General features: G+C 43.5%; 1 long non-coding RNA gene across 1 annotated transcript; it reads left to right on the top strand.

Moving 5' to 3' along the window:
- Window positions 1-11,144: 11,144 nt before the first annotated feature.
- On the top strand, window positions 11,145-15,534 carry LOC133725892 (uncharacterized). Its single transcript, XR_009854588.1, has 2 exons — window positions 11,145-12,251; window positions 12,404-15,534. It is a non-coding gene; the product is annotated as an uncharacterized LOC133725892 (long non-coding RNA).
- Window positions 15,535-27,805: the final 12,271 nt, after the last annotated feature.

Genomic DNA, 27,805 nt, shown 5'->3' with positions numbered 1-27,805 from the left:
ATTTGCGAGGTTTGATTAAAAAAAAAAAAGTTCTTATGGAAGTGCCGCAAGTTAATCGATTTGTAAAAAAAAGTATGAAGTCATTAAAATTATGAGGGACAGAAAAGTTTAAATAATTAAAGAATATATTACAAAATGAAAATCATTCTCTAAATTAAGTCTATACCTCTAGAGTCTAGACTACTTGTAATTAACTCACTCCCACATTTTACGTACATAGGGTGTGTTTAGACAGTTTCTAGTTAGCAATCTCTATAAGTGTTGGTGGTCTATCATAAAATGGGTGGCTGTAGAGACAGCAGAGTAGCCTTTGCCAATATTGGTGCCTTATGTGGACATAGATATCGAGCAGTCCCGCGCCGTTATCAAGCTTTCTATTGTCTTTGTAGGGTGTGAGATTGGTAATTGTGTGTAATACCCGGTTGTTTTCTTTAATCAAACTAAAAACATAATTATGGCATTGCTTTACTTTACATGATGGCAGCGCTTTACCTTTCATGATTTCAATGCTTTAACTTTCATGATTAAGCATAATTGATACGGCTTTTTGACCACGTTCTTAGCTAGAATGAAGCTCCGGCATAAGCACTTCATTTTCTCTCCAAAAAAAAGAAAAAAACATATCTTTTCTCTCTCTCTCTCCCTTCCAAAGCCACCGAAACAGAGCAAGTTTCTCCAGCCTTGTTCTCCCTTCATCGACCATCTCTAGACGTCGGACCACTCCCCTTGGCTTCGCCTTGGGTCGCTTTACCTGCTGGACGTCGTCATCCCCTCCGGCACAGCCTCAAAGTCCGGCAAACCAGCTCGATCCGGTTGCACCCGAAAACGAAACAACTCATCCTCCTCGTGTTTCCGGCCACCAATTCCCCCCAAACTTCATCCTCGAGCTCGCTTCAACGTCCTGAAGCTCCCAGAAGTAACCTTGCGCGGCGGCACGGCCGGCAGCGACGGCGGCGACCCCGAGTCCGGTTTAGCTCGTTTTCGTTCCAAACTCGATATCTCGAGCTACAGAGCACCATTTCACTTGATTCTTGGCTCATTGAGCTCGCCTCATCTTCCTATACAAGCACCAAGAAGGATCGGAACTGGATCGAACGTTTTCACGTTCGTCGGAGCTCGACCCGTGCGGATCGAACAACCAACCTTCGGATCAAGATATCTCGAGCTATACACGATCGTTTCTTGTGATTTTTGGCTTGTTGAGTTCATAAGGAAGTTCTGAACAATTATCCAGAAGGGATCGAGGCGTGAGGTTGTAGTTTTCACGTCGATTTTGGAGCTCGCCGGTTTCTGGAAAAATTCCGGCCACCGACTGATTTTTGGTACATTTCGATCCCTTCCTGTCATTTTTTGGTCTTGTGCTAGTTATGAAAAGTGTCCAGAATGAGAAAACGAAGGGGACAAGCACAGCCCCGATACCAATTGTGGTGGTCGGCGGTGGCTCTGTCCCTAACTCCGGCGGCCCTTTCCGGCCACCTCCGGAGGTCAAAAATTTAGTTTTTGTCCATTTTATGATTCTATGTTTCGATACGATCATTTCGGCGTATTATACGCATTTTTCGGTTATCGTATGAATTAGTTATGAATTTTGAGATTTCGATCGATTTCGATCGTTAGATTTATGATCTGTGGAATTAGGACCGTCAGATGAACCTATAATTTTGATATGATGATCGTATGACTGCCCCAGAGGCTTTGTGTGGTCATGGGCGAAGATCCGACCGTTGGATCTTCGTATAATTGCTAAACAGTGATTAGGGAGGCGATTCGTGAGAATCCGTCCGTTGGATTTTCGTATAAATTAGCGGAGATGTTAGTAAGGACGATTCAGGAAGATCCGACCGTTGGATCTTCGTAATGATTTTTGGAGGATGATCCTAAAGGCGATCTGTGAGGATCCGACCGTTGGATCATCATTTGATTTCGATCCGACCGTTGGATCATCATTTAATTTCGATCCGACCGTTGGATTGTCGTTTGATTTTGTCTTTGAGTTATTGGCTAAGTTAAGGTCATGTTTGATTAGGTGATCGACGGTTGGATTTGGCGGACGATTCGTGAAATTGTATTTTGAGCTGTTAAGAAGACGCAGCGGGAATTTAGAGGTGAGTAAACCTCACGTGGTTCATATTACGAACCGAATAAATTTAATTACCTTATTTTGTCGTAATTGCGTGAAAATATTTATGAAATAAATATTTGTTTTAAAATCATATGGACTTGATCAACTACGGTCCATGGGTAAGTAAAATGATTTTTACTATACAAATGAATTTCTCGGTTTTATTGCATGTGAACTATAGTTGGTATTAGTGATTATCCCTGAGCGGATAATTACGTATATATATATTTACGTGATTATATGTGAATGGTGTGACATTGAAGAGTGTGGAATTGGGATGATTAAATTATTATGAATTGACATGTGACTTACCATATTTATATGTGATGAACATGATTGATGAGTTCTTGTTAATATTCATGATTTACATTGGAGGATGTATAGAGTTAGAGAATGTAGGGTTCTGAGGATGAGGTGTCCGAAGTTCGACGGTTAAGGATAACCGGAGTGTTTGTGTGCTGAGGACGGGGATGTCCAAGGTGCGACGGTTTATTATTAACCGAAGTTGTGTGCTGAGGACGGGGAGGTCCAAAGCGCGACGGTTTATTATTAACCGAAGTATATGGTGCTGAGGACGGGGATGTCCAAAGCGCGACGGTTTATTATTAACCGAAGTATGTCGCATTACTTGCACCTAGGCCAAGGTGACTGGTAGCGATGTGGTTAGAGCTCTAACGTGCTGTTGGGATGGACCAAAGTGGTGTTATGTGGGTTGGGTTTTTGCAGGACCAGTGTGGTGTATTGTGATTTGGGGATTGTGAAAATGTATTCCTTGTGGTTTTACATGAGTGGTTTGATGTCTCTTTGCAGACGTAATACTGTTGAATTTTACTTGAACTGAAATTTAATAAATCAACAGTTCTTTCTTTTTACTCATACGGGCTGTCAAAAGCTTACCGGGTTTTGTGTTGTTGCAATCCCGGTACACTATTCAAACGGTGTAGCGGATAACCCTGCAGGTCAGGAGAACCAGGACGGTGATCGGGCAGCTTAGAGTAGTGTTATGTGAATTACAACATTATATTGTGAGTTTTGTTATGCTCATTTAGAGCTTTACAATTTTACTTTGTAAGAGTGAATTGTAATAATTAACTCGAGGTTCTCGAGTTTTTGTGTTGAGTGGCGAGTGGTGTGTTTGTTTCTGAGAAAAAAATTCAGAACGTTATTTGTATTAATTGTTTATTCATGTTTCGGATTTGAATTGGTTATTCAAAATTCGGGGCGTGACAGTTTGGTATCAGAGCGTAAGGTGCATATTTGGTGATGTGTCAATACTTTCCGAGTGATGGCCCGTCTGCAGCGGATCCCCATCGTGTGCTCTTCGGTATTGGCTAAGTCATTGGGTATGTGTGAGTGTTAGGAGTCGTTTAGGCCGCTAAGTAGTCTTAGGAACGTGAATACTTTTCTTGTAGTATCGACTTGGTTAATATGGACTAGTATTGACTTATACTATGTTGAGTGTTATACATGTATTAACCAAACATACTATGCTTCCTAGGTAATGGAAATTCCGAGGGGTGGGCCTAGACGTCGTGGTGGGGGTGTAAGAGAAGGTAGAACTGGTGATAGAGACAGGTTCCGTCCCATAGAGGAGCTTTATGATGATGATGTAGAGTCTTCTATCGGTGTACAACCTACTCCGCCCATGGGTGAAATGGCTGACCCTGGTCGTCTGTTGAGATTGGCTAGAGACATTAATCATCTGGGAGCAGCCAAGTTTCATGGAAGCATGGATTACATGGTGGCTGATCAATGGGTCGAGGATATGGAGAATTATTTTGAGATGATGGACTGTAATGAGATCGAAAAGAGGAAGTTAGCCACTTTCATGCTAAAGGGTGAGGCTAGGGTGTGGTGGAATTGTATGCAAAAGACCATTGATGTGACCACCCTGACTTGGGATGGTTTTGTGAGACTATTCCGAGAGAAGTACTTTCCAGCTTCAGTGAGAGAAAAATTGGAACGGGAGTTCCTCTCACTAACACAAGGGAAGATGACGGTGACAGAGTATGAGGCAGAGTTCTCTAGGCTATATAGGTTTGTGAAATCAATGGATGCTGAGGATTTGGCCAAGAAGTTTCAGCGGGGGTTGAATGCTTCCATTGAGCGTGATGTGGCCATTTTGGAACTGAAGGTCATGAAGGAAATTCTAGCAAAGGCTCTGATCATTGAGCAGCAGAACTTGATTCATAAGGAGAAGGAAACAGCTGAGAGGGATTTTCAGGGAAAGGGAAAGGCAGTGGCAGGTAACAGTGGATCCAGAGACTTTAGGGGTGGATCCTGGAAGAGACAAAAGACTCAGTTCCACCATCAGGCCCCAGCTAGAGTAGCAGCAGCTCCTCTTCCTCCTATTCGGGCCGTACCTGTCAGACAAGTTGCAGCTGCAGCGCCTGTGAGATGTTATAACTGCGATGAGTTGGGTCATCTCTCTAGGGCTTGCACTAAACCCAGGGCTAAGGGATGCTTTCGTTGCGGACAGACTGGACACTTTGCCAAGGACTGTACTCGACCCCATGTTGGAGGACGGGGTAATCAGCAAAGGCTCTTACCTCCAGTACCAGCTAGAGTCTTTGCAATCGGTCAGAGAGGCACTGGGGTGGAAGGTACCTTATCTGTTTATAACTATCTTGCTAGAGTATTGTTTGATACGGGAGCCTCCCACTCTTTCATATCTAGTTCAGTAGTGGATGTGTTGGGATTGATTGTCATGCCTCTTACTAGATCATTATGTGTTACATCACCTCTGGGTGTGTCTCTTGAGCTGGATATGTTTTGTGATGATTGCCCTATTGGGATAGGTGGTAGAGAGTTCTCTGCATCATTGATTGTGATTCCGGATCACACATATGATGTGATTTTGGGTATGGATTGGTTGAGCCCGAACCATGCATTGATTGATTGCTTTAGGATGATTGTGTCCTTCCGTATTCCTGGACAACCGGTGTTTCATTACCGTTGTCTGAGGTCCGACGTTGCCATGAGGGCAGGGATTTTGGCTCATATTGAGTCAGGGAGTAGTATTTCTGAGATTACAGGGATTCCTGTAGTTTCAGAATATGCTGATGTGTTTAAGGAGATACCAGGGTTGCCTCCAAAAAGGGTAATGGACTTCTCCATTGATGTGATACCAGGTACTGCTCCTGTATCGAAAGCACCCTATCGGATGGCTCCAGCTGAACTTCAGGAGTTGAAAGTTCAGATTGATGGATTACTGGCTCAGGGGTTCATACAGGCTAGTGTATCTCCTTGGGGTGCACCAGTGCTGTTTGTGAAGAAGAAGGATAATTCACTTCGATTATGTGTGGATTATCGACAGCTGAACAAGGTGACCATCAAGAACAGGTACCCTTTACCTAGGATTGATGACTTGTTCGATCAGCTTAGAGAGGCTACTGTGTTCTCAAAGATTGATTTGAGATCTGGATATCACCAGTTAAGGGTGAAGGATGAGGATATTCCGAAAACGGCGTTCAGGACCAGGTATGGACATTTTGAGTTCCTTGTCATGCCTTTTGGCCTAACTAATGCACCAGCAGCATTCATGGACTTAATGAACCGTACGTGCAGTCCTTATTTGGATCAATTTGTTGTAGTGTTCGTGGACGACATCTTGATTTATTCAAGGTCGTCTAATGAGCATGAGGAGCATTTGCGGATTGTACTACAGACGCTGAGAGAGAAGAAATTGTTTGCCAAGTTTGAGAAGTGCGACTTTTGGCAAAAGGAAGTCAAGTTCCTTGGTCATGTAGTTTCGAAGGATGGAGTTTCGGTAGATCCTTCGAAGGTGGAAGCGGTGATGAGTTGGAGTCGCCCTACCACCGTTACGGAAATCCGTAGCTTCCTTGGATTGGCAGGGTATTACAGGCGATTCATTGAGGGGTTTTCTGGTATTGCTTCAGCTTTGACCAAATTGACAAGGAAGGACGCTCAGTTCTTATGGACGGATGAATGTGAGAAGGCTTTCAACGAGCTGAAGACCAGGTTGACTACAGCACCAGTGTTGACTATTCCTACTAGCGGTGGTGGTTTAGTTATTTACAGTGATGCATCTCATCAGGGTTTGGGGTGTGTGTTGATGCAGAATGGTGGTGTTGTTGCTTATGGCTCTAGACAACTGAAGGTTCATGAGCGGAATTACCCCACTCATGATCTAGAGCTAGCTGCAGTGGTGTTTGCCTTGAAGATTTGGAGACACTATTTGTATGGTGAGAAGTTCGAACTCTTTTCTGATCATAAGAGTCTGAAATATCTATTCTCCCAAAAGGAGTTGAACATGAGGCAGAGGAGATGGATGGAGCTCATCAAAGACTATGATTTCACTTTGGAGTATCATCCTGGAAAGGCCAACGTAGTGGCAGATGCTTTGAGTAGGAAGCCCCGAGTAATCATGGCATCGCTTATGGTACAGGAGTGGCTCATGTTGGAAGCTGCATCCGAATTTGATCTTATGCCCACAAGAGGTGGACATGAAATCTTTCTCGGTAGTATGACCTTACAGTCTACCTTGATTTCCAGGATCATTCAGGGTCAGGCACTTGATGAATTTGCCCAGGCGAGGATTGCGGAGATGACTGCTAATCCTAATGTGGAGGGCCCTTCTGAGTGGGCTACTAGAGCAGATGGGGGGTTGAGATTTCGAGGAAGATTGTATGTTCCAAGTGTTGATAACCTCAAGGAGGAGGTCATGCGGGAAGCTCATAGATCTCGATACACGATACATCCAGGTGGTACTAAAATGTATATGGACCTACGAAGACAATTTTGGTGGTATGGAATGAAGAGGGATGTGGCGGAACATGTGTCGAAGTGTCTTACATGTCAGCGAGTGAAGGCAGAACATCAGAGGCCTGCAGGGATGCTACAACCATTACCGATTCCTGTGTGGAAATGGGAAGATATCTCCATGGACTTTGTGACTGGATTGCCTAGGTCCAGGCAAGGTTATGACTCAATTTGGGTGATTGTGGACCGATTGACGAAGTCTGCACATTTCCTTCCTGTGGCAAAAACTTACTCAGGGGATGCGTTGTGTAAGTTGTATGTGAATGAGATAGTAAGGCTGCATGGTGTGCCTGTTACAATTGTTTCTGATCGGGATGCTCGTTTCACTTCAGACTTTTGGCGTAGATTCCATAAGGCATTGGGCACAGCTTTAGCTATGAGCACCGCATTTCATCCACAGACAGATGGGCAAACTGAGAGAGTGAATCAGGTGATGGAGGATATGCTTAGAGCTTGTGTGATGGACTTTAAGGGAAGTTGGGCGGATCACCTACCATTGATAGAGTTTGCCTACAACAACAGTTATCACGCCAGCATCGGCATGGCCCCGTATGAGGCTCTTTATGGTAGGCCATGTAGAACTCCTATCTGTTGGACAGAAGTAGGGGAGAAGGGACTCTTTGGTCCTGCACTTGTGCTGGAGACTACAGAGAAGATCACTACTATTCGGGATAGGATCCAAATAGCACAAAGTAGACAGAAGAGTTATGCAGACTTGAAGAGGAGACCAGTTGAATTCGAGACGGGTGATTACGTATTCTTGAAGGTCTCACCTATGAAAGGCGTAGTGAGATTTGGCAAGAAGGGAAAACTCGCACCAAGGTATGTTGGACCCTTTGAGATTCTAGAAAGGGTTGGGAAAGTGGCATATCGTCTTGCCTTACCTGTTAGCATGTCTGGTGTACACAATGTCTTTCATGTGTCTATGCTCAGGAAGTACGTCCGAGATGAGTCCCATGTAATTGATCATGGTACGATTGAGGTAAACACGGATGTAACCTTTGTGGTTGAACCTGTTCGTATCTTAGATAGGTCTACGAAGAAGCTTCGTAGGAAGGAGGTTAATCTTGTGAAGGTGCTGTGGAGTCATCATGACGAGGGTGATGCATCATGGGAGTTAGAGTCTGACATGAGAGTGAAGTATCCACAGCTCTTTGTGGAATTGGGTGCTTGAATTTCGGGACGAAATTCCTTTAAGGGGGGTAGATTGTAATACCCGGTTGTTTTCTTTAATCAAACTAAAAACATAATTATGGCATTGCTTTACTTTACATGATGGCAACGCTTTACCTTTCATGATTTCAATGCTTTAACTTTCATGATTAAGCATAATTGATACGGCTTTTTGACCACGTTCTTAGCTAGAATGAAGCTCCGGCATAAGCACTTCATTTTCTCTCCAAAAAAAAGAAAAAAACATATCTTTTCTCTCTCTCTCTCCCTTCCAAAGCCACCGAAACAGAGCAAGTTTCTCCAGCCTTGTTCTCCCTTCATCGACCATCTCTAGACGTCGGACCACTCCCCTTGGCTTCGCCTTGGGTCGCTTTACCTGCTGGACGTCGTCATCCCCTCCGGCACAGCCTCAAAGTCCGGCAAACCAGCTCGATCCGGTTGCACCCGAAAACGAAACAACTCATCCTCCTCGTGTTTCCGGCCACCAATTCCCCCCAAACTTCATCCTCGAGCTCGCCTCAACGTCCTGAAGCTCCCAGAAGTAACCTTGCGCGGCGGCACGGCCGGCAGCGACGACGGCGACCCCGAGTCCGGTTTAGCTCGTTTTCGTTCCAAACTCGATATCTCGAGCTACAGAGCACCATTTCACTTGATTCTTGGCTCATTGAGCTCGCCTCATCTTCCTATACAAGCACCAAGAAGGATCGGAACTGGATCGAACGTTTTCACGTTCGTCGGAGCTCGACCCGTGCGGATCGAACAACCAACCTTCGGATCAAGATATCTCGAGCTATACACGATCGTTTCTTGTGATTTTTGGCTTGTTGAGTTCATAAGGAAGTTCTGAACAATTATCCAGAAGGGATCGAGGCGTGAGGTTGTAGTTTTCACGTCGATTTTGGAGCTCGCCGGTTTCTGGAAAAATTCCAGCCACCGACTGATTTTTGGTACATTTCGATCCCTTCCTGTCATTTTTTGGTCTTGTGCTAGTTATGAAAAGTGTCCAGAATGAGAAAACGAAGGGGACAAGCACAGCCCCGATACCAATTGTGGTGGTCGGCGGTGGCTCTGTCCCTAACTCCGGCGGCCCTTTCCGGCCACCTCCGGAGGTCAAAAATTTAGTTTTTGTCCATTTTATGATTCTATGTTTCGATACGATCATTTCGGCGTATTATACGCATTTTTCGGTTATCGTATGAATTAGTTATGAATTTTGAGATTTCGATCGATTTCGATCGTTAGATTTATGATCTGTGGAATTAGGACCGTCAGATGAACCTATAATTTTGATATGATGATCGTATGACTGCCCCAGAGGCTTTGTGTGGTCATGGGCGAAGATCCGACCGTTGGATCTTCGTATAATTGCTAAACAGTGATTAGGGAGGCGATTCGTGAGAATCCGTCCGTTGGATTTTCGTATAAATTAGCGGAGATGTTAGTAAGGACGATTCAGGAAGATCCGACCGTTGGATCTTCGTAATGATTTTTGGAGGATGATCCTAAAGGCGATCTGTGAGGATCCGACCGTTGGATCATCATTTGATTTCGATCCGACCGTTGGATCATCATTTAATTTCGATCCGACCGTTGGATTGTCGTTTGATTTTGTCTTTGAGTTATTGGCTAAGTTAAGGTCATGTTTGATTAGGTGATCGACGGTTGGATTTGGCGGACGATTCGTGAAATTGTATTTTGAGCTGTTAAGAAGACGCAGCGGGAATTTAGAGGTGAGTAAACCTCACGTGGTTCATATTACGAACCGAATAAATTTAATTACCTTATTTTGTCGTAATTGCGTGAAAATATTTATGAAATAAATATTTGTTTTAAAATCATATGGACTTGATCAACTACGGTCCATGGGTAAGTAAAATGATTTTTACTATACAAATGAATTTCTCGGTTTTATTGCATGTGAACTATAGTTGGTATTAGTGATTATCCCTGAGCGGATAATTACGTATATATATATTTACGTGATTATATGTGAATGGTGTGACATTGAAGAGTGTGGAATTGGGATGATTAAATTATTATGAATTGACATGTGACTTACCATATTTATATGTGATGAACATGATTGATGAGTTCTTGTTAATATTCATGATTTACATTGGAGGATGTATAGAGTTAGAGAATGTAGGGTTCTGAGGATGAGGTGTCCGAAGTTCGACGGTTAAGGATAACCGGAGTGTTTGTGTGCTGAGGACGGGGATGTCCAAGGTGCGACGGTTTATTATTAACCGAAGTTGTGTGCTGAGGACGGGGAGGTCCAAAGCGCGACGGTTTATTATTAACCGAAGTATATGGTGCTGAGGACGGGGATGTCCAAAGCGCGACGGTTTATTATTAACCGAAGTATGTCGCATTACTTGCACCTAGGCCAAGGTGACTGGTAGCGATGTGGTTAGAGCTCTAACGTGCTGTTGGGATGGACCAAAGTGGTGTTATGTGGGTTGGGTTTTTGCAGGACCAGTGTGGTGTATTGTGATTTGGGGATTGTGAAAATGTATTCCTTGTGGTTTTACATGAGTGGTTTGATGTCTCTTTGCAGACGTAATACTGTTGAATTTTACTTGAACTGAAATTTAATAAATCAACAGTTCTTTCTTTTTACTCATACGGGCTGTCAAAAGCTTACCGGGTTTTGTGTTGTTGCAATCCCGGTACACTATTCAAACGGTGTAGCGGATAACCCTGCAGGTCAGGAGAACCAGGACGGTGATCGGGCAGCTTAGAGTAGTGTTATGTGAATTACAACATTATATTGTGAGTTTTGTTATGCTCATTTAGAGCTTTACAATTTTACTTTGTAAGAGTGAATTGTAATAATTAACTCGAGGTTCTCGAGTTTTTGTGTTGAGTGGCGAGTGGTGTGTTTGTTTCTGAGAAAAAAATTCAGAACGTTATTTGTATTAATTGTTTATTCATGTTTCGGATTTGAATTGGTTATTCAAAATTCGGGGCGTGACATTGTGTTCCACATTTAATTGTACTGTTTGTTTAATAAGGTTGTTTGGATTGCTAAGGTCACGGAGAATGTTGGCACCAGGTCCGATTTCAAATAGCCTACATGGAGAGAGACCTGTACAACAATTTTTATAATATGAAAGGCCGGCACTTACATGGATTTGATTCCTTTGTAGTGACCACAAATTTTATAAAACCTGGCCTTGTCGTTGAAGTATTAGTTCAAATGTTGTTGTTTTCTTTTCTTCTTCTTTTTTGGTGTCGAAGAAACAAATACAAGAGAAATAGAACAGCAAACTAAACTAGAAACAGCACCAAAACAGGGAAACTGAAAGACCAATAAACTTGGGGGGGGGGGGGGGGGGAGATAAGCAGCATCGAAGATTAAAATGCGCATTAGGGAGTGATTATAATGATGGAATCTGACTCTTTGGTTCTGATTTCTGCTTTCTTAAATTCCCTTTTAACGGTGGACGTACCGGTCAGCCTCTCAGATTGTTTCTCATATTCGAGTTCATGCTGGTCGTTTTCATCATGTTAACTGGCGCTAGCTAGGCCAGTAGGAATGCTAATGGTGCTGCTGATCTGGTGGCCCCTCTGGCTCTGCACTGGATGTGTCCTGGTGATTGGTTTTCCAATCTTTCCCCCTCCCTATTAGTTACAATGGTTGAATGGCAGTTATATCAGCCTTTCATTTTCCGTTACTGTCTATCAACGTAGCATGAAAATGATGAATAGAATCCTTGTATCAAACAAACAAAGAAATCAAACCCCCAACAAGAAATCTTAATGACCGAAAATATGAATATAAAACAAGTTTTTATGATATGAAAGCCGAGACCTTAATGCACCTAGTACAATATGAATATATAACAAAATTTGGGTTCTGATTTTTCAAAACAAAGCTTTGAGCATGGCATATGAGCTTGCTAGGGTGATTCAATGGCAGGTTCAATGTTTCGGGAGCCCATGGACTGCCATTGATATACTCAATATCGTTGTCCTTTCGGCTATACATGGCCTCGCTCTTCTAGCGCCGTTTCATTTCAACTGGTCTGCAATTAGGACAACCCTAGTACTCTTGCATGTCACAGGTCTCGGTGTAACTCTCTCTTACCATAGGAACCTTGCTCACCGAAGTTTTAAGCTGCCAAGATGGCTCGAATACTCTTTTGCCTATTGTGGCGTTCTTTCGCTTCAGGTTTCTGATCCAACTACACCCATCTTAGCTTGTACCACAGTAGTACTGATCATATGCAAGTGTTTTTTTTTTTTTTTTTTTCTCCTTAGTCTTAGCTTGTATATATAATTTCTCACACAATGATATGCTTGTTTTTTGAATTTTATTTGTAGGGAAGTCCAATTGAATGGGTGAGCACACACAGAACCCACCATCAGTTTACTGACACATCGAGTGACCCTCATACACCCTTTAAGGGATTTTGGTATAGTCATATTGGTTGGTGTTGCCTCTGAAAATCACCTCGGCCTAGATAGCCGAGAGATCAAGGAACAAACGTCCTTCTTGGTGAGTAGATTGCGGGGCGTGCCAGCACACGGCCAGAAGGCCAAGTGTGCAATTGTAGACGTAGTAGATGAAGTTCTGACTTATCAAGCAATTGTTGGCCGAGGAAGGAACTGATTCTCGGCCGATAGTTCGCTGCCTTTGGATCAAGGACTTGATGGCTGAAGGTCGAGTGAATTGGGTGTAGTTGTGAGAGTATGAGTGAATACGAATTGTCTGGTCACAGGGCTTAAGTCAATTGGATCCAAGTAATAACAATTAACAGTAAAAGTGAACTCGTAACGAATGAAATCTTCAAGATTGATAGCTACTATGCGACTACGAACAGTAAATAACATGATCAAACAAATAAAGCATAAAGACAATAAGGAGCAAATAAAATATAATAACAACGAAACTAAAATCTGGAACGGCTGAAAATTATTAACTATTGTTTGAAAGAAAACAAAGAGAACAATTCAAAATCGATACTAGGCTACAAGGAAAGTAAAGCAACTGAAATTGTAACTAGCAGAGCAAACAAACTAATAGACAAACGGAACTTCTACCTAAGCAAAAGGTAAAACGAAAGAGAAAAGCTTGATGGCTTGAGTTTCTGGAGTTGTGTGTGTGTTGTCTTCTGTCGATGCTTTTATTTATATTGGCTGCTCTGTGACTTGAATTGACCTCTTGGCTCTTTGAAGTTGAGTGAAATTCGGCCTCCTTCTGGCTCAGTGTCTCTATCTTGATTTGGCTTCAATACTTATCGTCGGCTGACTTGACGCTGGACTCTATCCGGATCGGCTCTGATGGTCGTCATCAACGGCTGTAACTAATCCTGAAGTAGGATATCTTGGATTGAACTCTCCTTATCGGCTGACATGAACTTCAAGTTGACTGAAATACTACTTGATCAAATCTCATCTTTATCGCTTATCGGCCTCTCTGACAATCGGCCATTATCTTTCTAAGTTGAGTTCGAGTTGGAAACTGACTAGAGGGACTTGAACAATTGGCCGATGGGCTTTTAGACAATAAGTTTTTTTTTTAAATTGACGACTACGGGCCGGCCGATAACCAATGGCCTAACTTTCGAAACTTCCCATTGGCCTTAGTTTTTATGTGACTTGTCTTGGACCAAAATGAATCGTCCAATTATTCATTGGCCAATATTTCTATCTATCGGCCCCCAATTACCTTTTGAGCGGCTCATTGTAATTAGAAATCAATCTAACTATGCACATTAGCTATGTCTGAGTGGACATGCAAATGTGGGTACAAACATTGCCCCCCCCCCCCAAGTTTCTTAAGCATCGGCGAATATCTCCGAGTGGTTGAGAAATTTGAGTCAACTCGGCCCCCTAATCGACTTCCGAAAACTCATGTAAATATGTCCCACATGACCTCCTTGATGGCTAGAATGTATTTTCTTGTTCGAATGATATTTCGGAAAATCGACTAAATTGGCCTAAGCAAGTAACTGAACAAAATGATATTCGAAGTGAGCGGTTTGTGAGTAAGCCAATAAACAAGTTTGAGTAGGACAACAAGTGAATATGCCTCATGGTGGCCAACAACTCAATGGATGCATGTAAGCCAATAAACATTAATCAAATCGGCCAACAGAAGAATGAAGAGGCAAATCGGCTAATGAAGGCCAACAAATAACGTACTCGAGTTTAGCCGATTGATAGAACTGGAGTTGGCCAACAAGTGAGAGTGGCTCATGGAAGCCAACAAGTGAAAAATGCTAAATATCAGCCAACAAACAAAACATATCACTGGAAAGCCAATTTGTAGCTCATGTTGGCCAACACATGAAAAACCTTAAGCTGGCCATTAAATGAGTGGCTAGTGGGAGCCAACACATGAAAAATTTCAAGGAAGCCAACACATGAAAAAAAAAATCAACTTGGCCAACAATTTTCAAGTTGGCCAAAGTAAGGAGGAGTAAGCCAACACATGAAAAACCTTAGGTTGGCCAATGAGCCCAAGTGAGGAAGAGTAAGCCAACAAGGGAGTTCACATTTTTAAGTTGGCCAAATGCATAAGGAAATTCAAGTCAGCCAACTTAAAAGAAAGGGAGCCAACCCAAAATGAAAGTTGGCAGCCAACACAAAAAGAAAGTGGCAGCCAACTCAAAAATGAAAAGTTGGCAGCCAACACAAAAAGAAAGTTGGCAGCCAACACAAAAATGAAAAGTTGGCAGCCAACTCAAAAATGAAAAGTTGGCAGCCAACACAAAATGAAAGTTGGCAGCCAACTCAAAATGAAAGTGGCAGCCAACTCAAAAATGAAAAGTTGGCAGCCAACACAAAAATGAAAAGTAGGCAGCCAACACAAAAAGAAAGTGGCAGCCAACTCAAAAATGAAAAGTTGGCAGCCAACACAAAAGAAAGTTGGCAGCCAACTCAAAATGAAAGTTGGCAGCCAACACAAAAAGAAAGTTGGCAGCCAACTCAAAATGAAAAGTTAGTAGCCAACTACCCGTTTCCCTCTTTGATCATTTTTTTTTTTTTTTTTAAACGACACTGGTAGCCCCAAGTTTTTTTAAACGACAATATCTTGGCTCATATGCATGTAATATGCCTTTGCCCCCCCCCCCAAGTTTCTTGGTTTTCGGCGAATAGCACATAGCACCGAATAACGAGAAACTTGATGTACACCGAGAAACATGATGTGCTAACCAATGATGCTATATAACTTGTAGGATTGGGTCGACCAAGCGATGGCTGCGAAAAGGACTAGAGAAGACAATTATGAAGGCAAACAAAAAAGTATTACCAGACGCGCATTTGCAACTTGAGAATGACCCTCAGGACACTGGTTGAACCTTGGGAGCTCTGAAAGCTTTATTAGCCGAGTAATGATGATTGATGTATGTGGCTCTATTGTCGGCCGTTGGCCGGTTTTTGTAAACATTTGAATTTTATGGGCCGATGAAAAACTAATTATTTGCTTGCCGGTAACTTATCATAAACATTGTTGTGTCATGTATAGATTATATCTTGTAGTAGGAAGTACAAACGAAGCACAATGGTCAAGCAAACAAACTGATAAAAATAATAATCTTGTTGGCTTAACTGCATCGGCCAAAATCAAGGCGGCCTAAACATATACACATTATAAGCTAGTGGCCGACTTGGTCACACCATAACTCAGTAGCTCGCGCTTTCCGCATTGTGGGATAATATTTCTTGAGTTTCGGCTTCAGTATCTTCTAATTCTGCTGAGGCTGGGCCGATATCTTCCAACTGCAGTTCTTCTTCATGTTGTTATGTAATATATTCCATCAAGTTGATGGCCGAGTTAGACTTGGTAGTCCTGTCGGCCCAATAGGCCAGCAAACGTCCTAAAATAGATCGGACTGCGGCCTTTCTTTCTAGAGATCTTGGGTCTCTAGACATTGATATTGTCCTTGAAGAGGTCAACCAGGATTGGACGCTCTGCATCTTGCAAAACATCCTTATTCCTTAGGTTGACAATTTTCTGGGCCGTAACTTGAGTAGGTCGGCCCTTGCTATCTCGTCCACTGAAAGTGAAGTAACCAATATCATCCTCGTAAAACCTTGCTTCTACTACATTGGTAGAGGTCTGAAATGGGTTATTGTCTGCTGGAATGACCTCAATTTTGTCTCCATGCCAGAAGATCAAAACTTGATGCAGGGAAGAAGGTACACACAAGTTCTGGTGAATCCAATCGCGGCCAAGCAATGCATTATAATGAGCAGATAAATCGACCACGAAGAAAGCCGTCATGTTTGTCTTTTCCCCCACGGTGACATCGAGTGGGAGGATACCTCTTGGCCTACTCTTACCTCTAGAGAAGTTGCTCACTGTAATGTCTGAAGGGAGTAAATCAGATTCAGTTCTGCGTAATTTCTTCATGACGGCTGTAGGTAACACATTAACTGCTGCACCATTGTCCACCAAAACTTTCGTTATTGGATATCCCTCTATGTAAACCGTGATGTATAATGGCTTCAAATGTTGAGCCATTTTGGCGGTTGGTTTTGAGAGTACCACACGGCCGTCTTCATCCTTCAACTGGGCATCGACTTCATCAATCTCAAATCGAGGTTGTTGATCGGCAACAAAGTCGCCGATCAGTTCATTTGACTGACCTGGTTGAGCTTTGAGTTCTGAAGGTAGGACATAAACCATGTTGATGTCCATTGTATTACCTTCTCCTTTTCCAAAAGCGGCCTCGTCCTTGTAAAATGGGGATAAGTTTTCTATGTCAAAAGCTGTGTCATCTCCTATGTCGTAGTCGATTCCAGTTTCATTATCACATTGATCCTCCTCTTCCCCATAATCGACTTCCTCATCACCTTCGTCTCCAAAATCGTCTTGCTTACCATTGTTCGTGGCAGCACCTTGTACCATTTCCTCATCCTTCAAATGCTGATTGAGACTAGCTTGCTCTTTCTTTAATTCTTCAATGGCCCAAGTTGTCAGCTTGGTGGATGCCTTTTCTGGCTCAGCTTGCCATTCAATTGCACGAGCCCGCAGGTATTTGGACAAGTTGTCCAAATATTTGCTCTCGGCGGACGTGAATCCATATATCTCAGCAGCCAGATGTTGTTTATGGTAAGTGCGAAGGTAAGCAAGGTCAGAATCGGAAATGGGCAAATTATCAGTGTTGGCTTTCATCTCACAGTTCTCCATCATAGCCTGATAACTGATCTTTAAGCCGATGCTAGAATCCTCAGTGATGAGGTAAGACTCAGAAGACAGATCCGTTTCCAACATCTTCATCATCGCGATTTCCTCCTCAGTTAGGCCAATGCTGAATACATCCTATGATATTTCTTCATCATCCCCAGATCTTGATTTGAGAACGGCGGATCCTGTCCTCTCAGTACTCTTATGGTGGGGATTTTCCCATTTGGCGTCTTATCCCTAGCCGCCTTCTATATTTCTTTCTGTTGTTCAATATCCTTAGCTTTGGCATCGGCCTTCGCTTGCTCTTCAGTTGCGAAGTCTTTCTTTTCTAAATAATCATCTAGTTCTCTTGCGAACTGGACCTCTTCTGGCGTTATGCCATAGGTCTCCTCAGCCGAGTGACTTCTATGAAAACATCTAAGGAAATGAAAGTCGGTTTCTGAAACTGGAATTTGAGCGACGATATCCTTCTTTTGGATTCCTCTACGATGTGCTTGATACAAGGCTTTCAAACCAGGAGTAATGAATCGGCTATGGAAACCCTGCCGAATCAGAGCATGATCTGCATCAGAATTTGCTATTATTGTATTGAGAATATAATCTTGACTCCTCGGAAGCCCATAGACTGCAAGGGCTGAATGTTTCTGATGGAACTTTCTCATTGTTTCTAATTCAGCCAACTTAAATGGAGGGTTGAGATGTTTGAAGATCTTAACCCCTCCTTCAGTAAACCGCAGATGAGGTAGCTTTGGGAAGCTAAGAACATTCTCAAACTGGTCACCGATGGTCTCAAGTTCCATAGTTTCTCCTGATTCCTTATGAAAGTCCTCTCTTATTATGGGAGCTTCTCTGTTATCGGCTTCAGTTGAGCGTTTGATTTCCTGCCCTTCAGACCCTTGCTGCCTTGCGGCCGCCACTTCCCTTTGCATGCGTCTCTTTTGAGTTTTTGTCAAAGGGGAAAATGGTTGATCTCTGGCCGCTCGACCATACCACCTATTGTCATGAGTTATTGGTGGCCGATATGTCTGATAAGGTCTACGGCCTCTATTTCTAGCAAAGTAATCTTGGTCATAAAATCGATCATCTTGGTCAAAACCTGATCGTCGTCGGCCATTGAAACCGTCAGCAAAATTTCCCTCTAGATCATCATCCTCAAAAGTCAACCTCCTCCTCACCGAAAGTCGTCCGCTTTCGGCGTTTTCAGATTCCTTTATCCTCCTAAAAACACTTTGGGAAGTTTGTTGTCCCTGATAAAATCCCTTGGGACTGTGAGGGCCAAAAAGCTTAAGTACTTCATCCTCGGCCGAATTGGCCGTGGGAGTCTCCAAGTCATTGCCAGCATGTTTCTTTCCTGTATCTCTTTTCTTACTTTCTTCACAATTAGTTGGAGCTTTTAACTCTGGCTTTACCTGTTGATCAGTAGCTAACTCTTGGTTCTTGATTTGCAGAAGATTACTGAGGGTTACCTCAATGTTGCAACGGCTGCACAGAATCACAGCACTGGCCGGCGGTGCTTTTGAAGTAGAGGACGATGAGGCCTTCAAAGCCGGTGGCATTGTCATATCATATGCATCCTCATCCTGACTGTCATAAACTGGCTCCCTCCTCTGGTCACGAAACATATACCTCCTACGGGCCCTAGGATCAGACAAGTTCATATTAGGCCAATTCCTCCTGTGACCTCTTGGGAAGTTGACGTACACCATGTTGACTGGAAAAGGGTCGGTATCGACAAGCTGAGCTGGTTTGCTCGTCTCTGGAAACTTCAGCTTTCCTTTTTCGATGAGATCCTGCAAAGCATCACGGTAAACCACACAATTGTTAGTAGAATGCTTCCATGAATTGTGAAATTTACAATAAGACTTATTTCTAGTTTCATCGGCCTTAGGTATAACATGGCCGTTTGGCAATTTAATTACTTTCTCAGCAAGAAGTTGATCAAAAATTATGTCAGCCTTGGTGATATCAAAAGTGTAAGTGCGGGTAGGTGTCAATCTTAAAGGTGTGCCATCTTTGGTATGATAGGTTATCGGCTGAGGTTTATCCTTGATTGGGTTTGTTGGCTTTGCAAGAGCTTTACAAACCACTGGCTTGTTTATAAATAATTCGGCAGCATTGATATCGGCCGAATCTTCTTCCTCGACCTTCAAACCTTCGAAATTGGCCTCCATAGCATGAACAGTAGGATTCTTATAATAAGTTCCCTTTGAGGCTGATCTAGCTTGAGTTTCTTCTCTGATGATTGCCTCGTATCTAGCCACGCTAGTGGTTAATTCAAAGATGTCCCTAATATCAACTCCTTCATATTTCTTGCGCAACTCGTAATTTAGACCTTGTTGAGCTATCCGGACAAACTCTAGCTCTCCCAAATTAACTTTGCACTTGTTTCTTGCGGCCTTAAATCTGTCTAAGAAATCTTGGGCTGATTCATGTGCTTCCTGATACATCTTTGCCAAATCGGCAATTGTGACTTCTCGTTCAGCTCGATAGAATTGCTCATGGAAAGCTCTTTCCATGTCGGCCCAGTTTTGAATAGAATTAGGTGCCAAGTTAACGAACCATGCATGTGCAGGGCCGGTCAATGAGTTTTCAAACCACTTCAGCTTCAAGTCATCATCTCTAGAGTGTTCGGCATATCGTGCTGTGAACCGAGAAATGTGTGCTATAGTTGATTGGTAATCATCTCCACTGAAGAGAGGAAAGTCAGGAAATTTGAATCCCCTCGGATAATCTCTGTTTTCAACCCTTTCCGGATATGGTTTGGTGTATCTCGGCCTGGCCGTTCTCCTAGGAGCCGGCCCTACAGTTTCTTCACAGATTCTCCTAATTTCTTCGACTGTCAACCCATTCCTAGGTGGATTTTGTCCTCCTAAACCGTTGTTGTTATTCAGCGGCTGTTGCACATAATTGTTGGCCATGCCAAACTGAGGTTGAGCTTGAAACAGCTGCCCACCAATAGGAAACTGAGCCTGTGGCTGTGGAATATAAGCATGAGCTTGCTGCCTTGGAGGTTGAAGTGCTTGGTTGAGTTGGCCTTGTTGATTTTGTATCAACAAGGTTTGCAAAGTGTTCTGACTATTCACCATAGCCGCCATTGTTTGGTTCAGTTGCTCAAGAGACGTTTGCAATCCTCCAATTGATCGGTTAGTATTCTCTCCCAAAACATTAGCTAACTGATCTACCAACGTTCTGTTGTTGATTTCTCCTCGTGCAGCGAGTTCATTCGTCTGCAATTTGAAAACCTCATTCAATACTTTATACATATACTCGGCTGACACTCCAGCCGGTTCTAAATAGTCAGCTTCCACAGTATCTCTGACTCTTCCATCTCGAGCTGCATATATGATAGCGCCGGGAGTGGTCGCGCTATTTGAGGCACCCTGAAAAGCATTTAGTAGTGAGCCTCTAGACGAACTTTCAGTAGATTGTCTGGCCAAAGTTGCTTCAGCGGCCGCTCGTCTCATGTCTTCTTGCCTTGCAGTGGCATCGGCTGCCGCTGCTTGTGTAGCCTCCTGCCTTGCGGCTAATTCGGCTGCTGCAGTCTTTGTTGCTTCTTGAGCTCTACATTCATCGGCTGATTGCTCTGCCGATGAAGAATCTGAAATCCCATTCCCACTTGACTCAAGTGACATTCTGATTGGAGTAAGATCGAGCTTCGGCCGTGATGGACAAAAAGTTGAATTATGTCCAGACTCTCCACACCGAAGACACTTCTTTCCCCTGTTTACACTGTACGGGTTGTCTTGTTTTTGTTGACTAACCTCCTTTCCTTGCATTCAACCTTACTAAGAAAATAGTAATCTTGTGTCCCACTGGGTGTGCCAAAAGATGTTGCCTCTGAAAATCACCTCGGCCTAGATAGCCGAGAGATCAAGGAACAAACGTCCTTCTTGGTGAGTAGATTGCGGGGCGTGCCAGCACACGGCCAGAAGGCCAAGTGTGCAATTGTAGACGTAGTAGATGAAGTTCTGACTTATCAAGCAATTGTTGGCCGAGGAAGGAACTGATTCTCGGCCGATAGTTCGCTGCCTTTGGATCAAGGACTTGATGGCTGAAGGTCGGGTGAATTGGGTGTAGTTGTGAGAGTATGAGTGAATACGAATTGTCTGGTCACAGGGCTTAAGTCAATTGGATCCAAGTAATAACAAGTAACAGTAAAAGTGAACTCGTAACGAATGAAATCTTCAAGATTGATAGCTACTATGCGACTACGAACAGTAAATAACATGATCAAACAAATAAAGCATAAAGACAATAAGGAGCAAATAAAATATAATAACAACGAAACTAAAATCTGGAACGGCTGAAAATTATTAACTATTGTTTGAAAGAAAACAAAGAGAACAATTCAAAATCGATACTAGGCTACAAGGAAAGTAAAGCAACTGAAATTGTAACTAGCAGAGCAAACAAACTAATAGACAAACGGAACTTCTACCTAAGCAAAAGGTAAAACGAAAGAGAAAAGCTTGATGGCTTGAGTTTCTGGAGTTGTGTGTGTGTTGTCTTCTGTCGATGCTTCTATTTATATTGGCTGCTCTGTGACTTGAATTGACCTCTTGGCTCTTTGAAGTTGAGTGAAATTCGGCCTCCTTCTGGCTCAGTGTCTCTATCTTGATTTGGCTTCAATACTTATCGTCGGCTGACTTGACGCTGGACTCTATCCGGATCGGCTCTGATGGTCGTCATCAACGGCTGTAACTAATCCTGAAGTAGAATATCTTGGATTGAACTCTCCTTATCGGCTGACATGAACTTCAAGTTGACTGAAATACTACTTGATCAAATCTCATCTTTATCGCTTATCGGCCTCTCTGACAATCGGCCATTATCTTTCTAAGTTGAGTTCGAGTTGGAAACTGACTAGAGGGACTTGAACAATCGGCCGATGGGCTTTTAGACAATAAGTTTCTTTTTAAATTGACGACTACGGGCCGGCCGATAACCAATGACCTAACTTTCGAAACTTCCCATTGGCCTTAGTTTTTACGTGACTTGTCTTGGACCAAAATGAATCGTCCAATTATTCATTGGCCAATATTTCTATCTATCGGCCCCCAATTACCTTTTGAGCGGCTCATTGTAATTAGAAATCAATCTAACTATGCACATTAGCTATGTCTGAGTGGACATGCAAATGTGGGTACAAACAGTTGGATCGTTGCTTATCACTCTCACTTTGCAACTGTACGTCTCTCTCTCTCTCTCTCTCTCTCTCTCTCTCTCCAAGTACTAAGAATGTTGTCGTTGTAGGATGAAGCAAAGTTACTGAACAACGTTGGAGATTTAAAGAAGCAGTGGTACTATAGGTTTCTTCATTATACATACCTCTTTCATGCAGTTTCTCTTGGTGTTGTATTGTATGCAGTCGGAGGACTACCCTTTCTGGTTTGGGGACTGGTAAAATACACCGCTGATCATCTCTTTCAATAGCAACTACTAATTGATCTTTACGTACAATGGTGACTCGTGCAGAGTAACTTGATTGTTTCGCTGGCTTCTTTTTCTTTTTCTTAAACTATTATAAGTAGGTTTTATGTATTTGTAGGGTGTGAGGATGGTATATGTTTACTGTTTGGCTCCAATTTTGCTGCAGCTGGTCAACAGTCTCTTTTCTGCGCGGGCGTGCCAGCACCGTTCGGGTGCGGTCGTCGGGGATGTCCCTTGACCTGACTTCTTTTCAAGCAATTGTGGACGAGGAGAGCACCAACCTCGTCGTGGGATTCTTTGTGCCTCGTGGTGAGGACTTTTGCTAATCTTCTTGCGTCACCAAATCGATACTCGATGTTGTAGATCGAGCAGAGCGAGAACACCGGGAAATGTTGAGATCTTGCTAAAGCGTGACTTTAGCTTGGCTGGGTTGCTAGGGCGTTACCCTTGCTTGGCTGGTTCTGTAACCGTTGTGGTCGCGGCACTACCGTCGGCTCCCGAGGAGACTAGGACCGAAGCACGTTGACAGAGGGTTTGGTGGCACTGAAAGTCGGCTTCTGAGAAGACTAGGACTAGGAGTATGATCACCGGTAAGAGAAAGAGAAGGAGAGGAGTTGCTCTTAGAGAGGTTTGCTCTAGAGAGAACTTAGATCATCTTAGAGATGTTGTTGTTGTGTTGTGAATGTGTGTTTTAGAATGAGAAGAGAATGTGTTTATATAGGGAAGAAAAAGAAGAGTGAAATGATGAGTGGAAGAAAAATAATGAAAGTGGAATATGAAAGTGATTTGTAAAATATGGAAAAGATAGAGAAATGATGAAATGAAAGCAAGGCATGAAGGTGCAACAACATGGAAGTGATGATGATCTATTAAAGAGATTGTCTTGAAAAATATATCCAAGGAAAAGAAGAAAAGCATCTAGCTTTCTTCATGTGGGTAGGAAACATGAACATGTGAATATTGAGCTGGTTTTAGGTCAGTTTCTGCCCCTTTATTCCTTCAATTATTTCTCCAACAAGACTTCAGAATGAGCTTTCGACTTCTTCATAAAAAATGTTCCACTATGAGTGTAGATCACCCTGGTAAAATTTCAGATTTTTATTTCATGTGGTTGGGCCGAAAATGCTGCTGGACCTCTTACAGGTCCAGTTTTCCAGTTTTGCTTCTGTAGAAAATTGGGCTGATTGTTTGAAGGCCTTCCACTCAAAAAAAGCTCTTGCACTCTTCATAAGAAATGATCCTTGGGCTGTCTAGAATGTATCTGGAAAGTTTCAGCATATTTCGATTTCATTTGGTTAGTCTGCCACCCCTCCTTCCTTGTCTAGCTCGGTTTTTCCTAGCCGAAGTAGGAAAATATGCTAAAGTTGACTTGTCATACTTCCATAGTAGGCTTTATTTAGCCTCTAAATATATATTTCGAACTTGTCGACAATATATAGGTTGAGCCACTGACATTGGCTCAATTTCTCCAACACATGCCTTGTCAGGCCAAAATGTTCATTTTGGGTCCAAACATTGCCCCCCAGACCTCGAAGTCAAAAGGTCTTCGTCTTGACTGAAGAGGTCTTGAATCAGCACTCCTCTTATAATGTTGTTGCTCCAAAGCCACTTGTATTGGCTTGACTGTTTCCATATAGGCCTCTAAATAGGCCATAAAGCTTGAATGCCACTATTGAATTGCCTTTGTCATGAACTGACACTTCCTTTGCCAACTTTATTGCCCCCCATGGATCTGGCAAAACTTGGGCAGGTTGTAGGCAATCAAAACTTTAGCGTGCCCCCCATGCGAAGGAGACTGCTTTTGATCGCGAATGAGGATCCTTCTCTTCCTTGGTGGTAGCTTCGCCATGTGTATAGCAACAAGTATGTACCTTGTTTGCTGGCTCTCTGTTGATTTTTTCAAATGTAGGTGTTGGAGCCGCTTTCCTAGCTAGATCAAGGCCTATAGTACTTGGCGAAATAAGATGCAAAATAGCAAACTGTTTGCTTTCATTTAATCCTTCGCGAGTCTTATGCCAAAGAGGATGATTGGATCATGGCTATCGTCATCATGACGTGTGACCAATTGAAACCACTATATTTTGCTGCAACTTTAGCATCTAAAACCGCATCGGTTTTAATCATGTTTTAAAAAACATCAGGCCACTATGCTGGCCCTGCGGTGGTAGGAAAAGGTGGAATATCTTCACTGTCGCCTTAGATGCGATTCTCAAGATGGAATAATGACTCATTAATTATCAACTAGGGCCACTCACTGGCCCAGCTAATAAATTAATCTCCAAACATATTTGAGCTATAAATCAAAGCGTATTGGAGAAGTATCTTCACTGTCGCCTTAGATGCGATTCTCAAGATGGAATAATGACTCATTAATTATCAACTAGAGCCACTCACTGGCCCAGCTAATAAATTAATCTCCAAACATATTTGAGCTATAAATCAAAGCGTATTGGAGAAGTATCTTCACTGTCGCCTTAGATGTGATTCTCAAGATGAAATAATGACTCATTAATTATCAACTAGGGCCACTCACTCGCCCAGCTAATAAATTAATCTCCAAACATATTTGAGCTATAAATCAAAGCATATTGGAGAAGTATTCCTTGCGACCTAGAAATGGCATCCAAGAAACCATTCGTTATCGATCAGGCAGATGAAATCACTGAGAAAGCCGCATTCGCCTGGCGAACTAACATGAGTGTTCGATGTAGAAGTCAGAACGGAGAGGAGAGAAGTCGACTGATGGGCTTTGGTGGCGGTGATAGTCAAGCGAGTCTGGGTCCCACACCTCGCGATTGTTTGCCAGATGATGCTATGGCCTATTATGGGCTTCCCATCCGCCGTCCCATAGCGGCTCTTCGGCAGGTGCCTGGTGATTTTAGCAGTTGGGGACCAAGGAGGAAAGTGGGCTACTGGCCTACCGTCGCTCCCGAGGAAAATATTTGGTATCAGGAGGTCCGAGCGAGAGATTTGGCCCGATGGGATGCGGTGGGTATCACCCAAACCATCGATCTATGCTTCTGTCTTCCCAATAATACTAGCCCTGCACCGCTAGCTGCCGCTCTTTGCTTCTGGAACACCTCCAGCAATACATTCGATTTCCGGTTTGGGCAGATGAGCATAACTCTGCTGGATGTTCTTACCATCACGGGGTTGCCCATTGACTTTGACCCCTATGTGCATGGTCAGTTTGATGGCACTCAATTTTCTTTGAGAATGGATATGGCTGGTCGAGGGCATCACAGCAGATCCTACCCATCCTGGCGCGAATATTACTGCACTCGGCGTGACCATACAGGAGGTATCGCATTCCTGGAATTCTGGCTTTGCAAATTTATCTTTTGCACTTCTTCCAACAAACCTACTGGACCTTGGAATTCTCTGGCCACTGCTCTCTACAATGGTATTTGCGTTGGCCTTGGGCAACCTGTATTGGGTGCGTTATATCGCTCCCTTTATAGAGCTGTAATGCGCCCATTTGATACCGAAATTAGTGGCCCCTTCTGGATCCTTGCCTTTTGGCTGCAGATTTATTTCCCTCTCTTCCGTCGCGGTGATATTCCAAAGAAACCTCCAGTTGATTCCCTTTTGGGGAACTGGCTTTGCCGCAACGTAAGGTATCGAGCTCCACCCTACTCCGAGTGTTTTATTTACTTGTACTTGCTGGGAGAGATGCCGGACCCAAAAATAGTCCTTTCTAGGCGATTCCCTCCTCCCCTTGATGATGGTTTTCTGCCCAGTGGACGGGATCATAGCGAAAGAGCCTTCCTGACCTTTCGTCGCGCCATCTCCTGCTTGGATATTCGTCTTGCCACTGAACGCGTAAGTTATGAGCTCTATGCCCCTAACCATTTTGCTCGCCAATTTGGGTTGGCCCAGTTGGTACCCTGGCCTCTGGTTGATTCTGCCAATTACTACACTTCTTGGCGGAGATTATCCCCACCTGGGTCTGCCCCATTTCAGAGTCAATTTACTTTGATAGTGATTCCCCCTTGGGTCAGAGCGCTGTACCCCCTCAACGATGTCGACGATGATTATGCTGATTGGTGGAAAGAAGTGTCCGTGAACTGTTGGGACCTGCCACATGACGAACTCTTCGTCCTGATCTTTCGTGGCATGAGTAGTCCTGGTCCGGAGGACCGCAAGATTCTTGAGCGCTTCTCCAACCCTGCAGCACAACCCCCGCGACCTATTCTACCTTCTCGCTCATCGCGTCCAGGGATACAAATCCACGAGCCTAGGGCAACAGTAAGTTTTTGTCTTTCTTCACCATTCTTTTTTCTTGTGTTGATTTTCTCGCTCTTATTCCTGAGTGTGTTTTGCAGCAAACTACCTGGAGCAGGATAGCCTCTGTTCAAGCGGGGAAACAAAAGGCAATAGCAGAGGAGACTTCTGAGGGAGAGTCTTCGCATGATGAAGATCCCGCTGAGGTAATTTAGTTAAGAATGATCCCAAACTTGTATATTTGGTGCTTCCCCTTTTTTTGAGTTATGACTCTTTTCTCGTACAGGCCACTGCTGTCTTTGCTTGCAAACGCGATCGAGCTCAATTCGTCGAAGAGAGTTTTGAAGATGACGAACCTCTGGGAATGCGATTGGTAAACTCCGACCCCGTCTTATCCTTTTTAAATTTTAGAATCTGGGCAGGATCTTCACTATGTATCTTTTGACAGGTCCGTCAAAGGACCACTAATCCCTCTCACCTGAGCGAGGCTGGACCCTCAACCACTGCAGAAAAGCCAACTCTCTCGCTAGTTCAAGCATCAACTAACCCCGTGGCGCCTCTTCCGTCTCCCACATCTACAGAGCATCTGCAAGGTCCTACCATTCTAATAACGATCTCCGATGACGACTCCTCGGAGCATGAAAGTGTGGAAAGCCACTCTGAGGATTCTGCCGCTTATGAGGAACTGATGACGACAGAGATTCTCGCGGCACTAAAGGTCCAAGAGGTGAATGAAGTGAGGCCTCTTCCTCTTGGTGACCACGTACCAGATATTGACCCGACAACTCGAGAGGTAAGCCACTGTTGGCCAATGCTTTCCATTTCCCTTTTGATCCAACCCCACTCTCTGACATTTCTGAATCTAACCAGGATTCTGTTTGTACCGAGGAGGTGGCTACAAACACTGAGGGTCCTATCGGTCGGACAGTCGC

Source organism: Rosa rugosa, chromosome 1 (assembly GCF_958449725.1).
Source record: "Rosa rugosa chromosome 1, drRosRugo1.1, whole genome shotgun sequence".
Lineage (NCBI taxonomy): Eukaryota > Viridiplantae > Streptophyta > Magnoliopsida > Rosales > Rosaceae > Rosa > Rosa rugosa.
Note: the sequence above shows the minus strand (reverse complement) of the source record. Positions and strands in the feature narration are given on the sequence as shown.